General features: G+C 36.2%; 1 long non-coding RNA gene across 1 annotated transcript; it reads left to right on the top strand.

The window, feature by feature from the left end:
- The first annotated feature begins 3510 nt into the window (after window positions 1-3510).
- LOC129763381 (uncharacterized) lies at window positions 3511-4451 on the top strand. The gene is made up of 3 exons (XR_008740901.1): window positions 3511-3908; window positions 3972-4084; window positions 4152-4451. It is a non-coding gene; the product is annotated as an uncharacterized LOC129763381 (long non-coding RNA).
- The last annotated feature ends 399 nt before the right edge of the window (window positions 4452-4850 follow it).

Raw genomic sequence — 4850 nt, 5'->3', positions numbered from 1 at the left:
CAAATTAATTTTCAATGTAAAAAGGTATATTAAAATCCATGCTGAACATATAATATTCATATTAGCCTTCACTTGAAATAGACTAACTCATCTAGTCCAAGTCTGAGCTTATCATTTCATCTAACCAACTAACCACTTAATCCCAATACGGAAAAAGTACCGAAGTTGAACAGTTAATTTGTTAATATCAAAAGTTTCACAAAGCCAACAATTAAGTATCATCTCGCCTCGTCTCGGTTGTGTCTATTTTCCCGATCCGTCATGTACAAGCAATACACACGCACTAATGGTGATGACTGCTCGCAAAGGCTTTAGCTGCCGATAAATTACTAATTGGAAAAGTTGAGAGGTAGAAACTTTTTCTACCTTCCTTCCTATTTTATGTTAACACCTTATTTGACTTGGTGAGTCAGAATAGATGTGTGTTATTGGAAGGGGTTAATATTGTTAGTGATGATACTTATAAATGAAAGCATTTATGATATCGCGTGTACTTTGTTTGTAATGGATTATTATGTTTGACTTCCGGTAGAATGTAGGGACACGTTGTACGTGTTGATAATTGCGAGGTCAGCTCAACACGAGGAGGGATCCTATCATCTTCACACGACAAAAAGATCAGAAGAGCAGAGTGCAAGGTCGATATGTTTGGATGATTTTTGAAATGCTGTAACTTCGTGAAAAATCAACGCATGAAGATTGTCTTGACATTATTTTGAAGCTTCAACTTTGAACTCCTCCAGTGAGACTCCAGTGAACGTTACATACGTTTAGCCGTTCTTTCAAGCCGACCGATCAAAGATTGGAGTAAATCAGAGGAACGCTTCATCGTAAACTGTAGCAAAACTACAAAATGCTATGCGTACCCTCGAAATGAACGATTCGTAACTCTCGTTTTCATACGTTTGTGGGTATGACGATTGCAAGGAGTGATGATATTCACACAAATACTCTCGCATTCCCACATATACAAACACTCCACACCTAAAAAACTCGGCTAACTAACTAATGGTTAACAAAAACTTTTGTCAGTCCACAAAAAGTTTGAAAAAAACAGAAAAAAATCGATTTTTTATTTCTTCCAGATATTTTTTGTCCACTGCATTTACACACACCCAGATGAAAATATGTTCGTAAAATATTCCATAACTTGAAAATTGAAACTTCAAAATGATGTATATCCCATCTTCATGTGATCATATTTCACTCATCCAAAAATTTTGACGTCGCACTCTGCTTGCTATCGCGGTATTACACATATGCTGAATAAAGTTCTATTTTAATTTATATTGTACGAATATTCAAATGTTTGGAAGTATGCAAACATTATGTATACAACTGAAGTATACACTGCCTCGAACTGCCGATCGGCTGAACATGTAAACTTCTGAAGTTTTCTACACCGAAGACCCCGACCGAAACAAGGAATATACAAATTCAAATATGACACGAAAGTGGGGGGATCTTTCCCAATTGCAAGCAGACGGGGTCAAAAAGAGTTGGTACCAGACGGCTTGACTCCTACTTCGAAACGAAATATATGAGTGCACTTTCCAAGTTTGCTGAGGAGCAAATTGTGGTGGTTGTAATTTCTTGCTTTCACACATTCTTGGAAAGTTTGTTTCCAGGACTTTGTGTTCTTAAACCTTTGACTTGATATGGTGAAAAGGCAAAATTGGGAGGAATTTTTCCAAGAATGCAAGGAGTCATCCCAAGCGCATAACATTCACTCATTGTCGTTTGAGGGAGTAATTTTTTTGGGTTGGGATGGCAGAATTTAGTGTTGGAGGAATGATAATTGTTCTATGTGCAATATGTCGAATATTTCACGCGCTACTTTGGCTATGTCGAATTTGATATTTATGAATTATAAAATTACAAATGTTCGTGATGTACAACCCAATCGTTTTGAAGTCTCTATATACACTCGACAAAAAAATTAGAGGAACAGAATGCGAAGACGAAAATTTTATGTGATTTTTGACATGCTGTAACTTAGTGAAAAATAAACGCGTATCGATGGGAGACGCATCAATTTGAAGCTACAACTTTCAGGTTCTTAAACCTTTGACTATTTTTCCTACATATTTTTATCTTGATGTTTGTAGGTGTACTGGGCAACAATATCGGGAAGAAACGAAAAATCTATTTTTCTTTATTTTTTCAAGAATATACTGGACTAACAAATTTTTTTGCCAACTAACTCAACAGCAAATCCAATTAACCTCATCAATCACCTTTTTTTGGTTTAAATAACGTTCCTGTAGGACCTTCCCACACAGAGATAGTTCAGTTTGAATGAAAAATCACCCCTTCGTCTTTGATGATGAATAATTCAACAAACAATCATCGCACCGCAAATCAAAAGGCAGTTTTGAAAACCCCAATAAATTCTGCACGAGGATAATTTGGTCGGTGTTAAGTCAGACCGGACCATGTGACATTTTTATGATTTCGAGAAAAATAAAGTTGAAGTTTAGTGCTCTGCAAATTTCTAAGCATTGAATTTTTTCGTTCAATATAGTTCTAAGAAATGTTAGCTACTCTCTGGCAATACTGTGACGTGATATAATTGTAAAAAACATCACGTTTTATGCTCAAAACAGACAGTTATTTGGGATGCTATATGTACATAGTCCACTCTGACTGAACCAATGGAGCACTTTGTAAGACTTGGTTCACTATGACTGAATAATTTTGGAATATTTTTCAATCAATGAACAGTTATGCAGACAAAATGTGTTTCATCACATTTTTTCAATATTTTAAATCAATATTCAGCAAATAATATCAATATTCGGCAACTAATATACACTATTTTTCAATTTATTTTGCAGTAAATTTTTCACTCGAGAACATATATTTTGTTCGAATAAAATGACTATGTGTTACGTGTTATTGATTGAAATAAGTTGAAATTAATTTTATTCAATTAATGCATTATCCCTGTCTTCGTCTACTCGTAAATTCTCATAGAATCCATTATGTACAGGAGGAACGTATTTAAGGAGGTACATGATGTCACTGTGTCTTTCATTTTAGAAATACCATGCCCGTTAGGCCGATTACACATTATCCGGTTTCTACCGGACCGGTTTGAAACCCAAATGGCAAATTTCGATCGGACCAACCTTTTTACGGCGCCGTGATGCAGCCGTCTACAGCGACTGCAATGTCCGGTGACCGGACAAGCATTATACGCGATGACCGTAGAATAGTGTCGACGTCTGGTGGAGACATCGGTTTGGGAAAGCAAATCATTCTCTATAAGATTATCACACCTCAAGACAGTTTTAAGTTGTTTAAATTTTTAATGAAAACTTTTACTTCATATTATTTGCTTGCTCAGAACCTGTGGTATTGATTCTTCCTTAACCATTTTTGTATAGTTTTCTTGATATTTTAACTAAAACTCATCATTGTAATATACGATCATTATCATAATTATTGTTCAGGAGGTTTCCCCAACTTGCAAAAGAACGTATTACCTTATTACATAAAGAACACATTTCATGAGAAGAAGTTAATTTTCATTCATAGTTTTTATTTTAAGATATGTGTTTAATGCACCTGAAAATCCATTATCACTATCATTTCCCAAAAGCGGAGCACGAAGCTCCATGCCATGAAAGCGAATTGACAGTTGTTTGTCATGTCTGTTAGTATTAGTACAATTCAGGCAATTTTTCGTCTAATGTAATAGTATGTGTGCACTATTGACGTTTGTTTGTTGATTTTGAAACCAGTTGATAATTTGCAAGTGATATGAAATTTTTATTTCACTTCTTCAACAACTACCAGTGTTGTGGAACTAATTCTGTGATGCAAGTTTCTGCTCAAAGAGAAGCAATGGTCACAGGTGCACGATGTCATCATTTAGCATATTGCCACGGACTGTGTTATTAACGGTGAGTGGTGTCTTTTGACAAGCAGATCGAGTTATTTAATTGACTTCTATTTTTTGTTCACAGGCAACATCCCTTATCTGAAATAATTATTGAACGAGTTCGGGGAAGTCAAACAAATCTTCAATCGGTTCATGGAGGGGCGGATTTCGAGCGGCTTTATCGAGCTGAATGAGAAGGTTAGTTTTTGTTAATTTGAACACACTAAAAATAATTCTCTCGTCTAATATTCTTTGGGCATTCCAGTTTGACCTGACCGGCGACGCGATCGACGACGAGACCAAGGCACTCCAGCCAAAACAGTCAGATATGTGCTCTGTGGTCTAAATGTTCCAATGCCCGACGCCAAAGCATCGGTTCTGTCAGAACGAAATTCCAGCTTATCTGATTCGGTCATTCTTTGCCCCGGATCCGCGTACTGATAGCTGTGATGCGAATTGGGCTCGAGAAGCTGCCCATGCCCCAGGATTACGTGCTCGAGGAATTGCGGTATATGTTGAGCTCGTTCTTCGACGAGGATCAGCGGAAGCAGCAATGGAATAGTGTTTGAACGAATTATGTTATTTTATTCGTAATTTGTTTACTGTATTAATGAAATAAAAAAAAAAACTCTAGAATGAATGGATGTGTATACATTCTCTTGTAGGTAAATTCCAAAATAATCACAGGAAGTGAACACATTATACATATAAATAAATAGTGCCTCTGGCTTGTAACGGAATGTTATTATTATTGGTTCATCAAATTGCACTTTTATCTAACCGTGTTTCTGAGACTGTTGAAAAATTATGTGGCAACAGAGCGTGTGAAATAAATCATACTATTCGTGTATGCTTGGAAACGAAATAATTATGCCTATGAATGAATAAACCGCAGCTGGACTAAAGTTAGTTTTTTAAACGTATTCTGAAGTGGGGCGGAAGTATTCACGATAGGTACGGTAAG

The sequence above is a fragment of the Toxorhynchites rutilus genome, chromosome 1, assembly GCF_029784135.1.
Source record: "Toxorhynchites rutilus septentrionalis strain SRP chromosome 1, ASM2978413v1, whole genome shotgun sequence".
NCBI classification, from domain to species: Eukaryota; Metazoa; Arthropoda; class Insecta; order Diptera; family Culicidae; genus Toxorhynchites; species Toxorhynchites rutilus.
The sequence above is the reverse complement of the archived record's forward strand: the minus strand, read 5'-3'. Positions and strand labels throughout refer to the sequence as shown.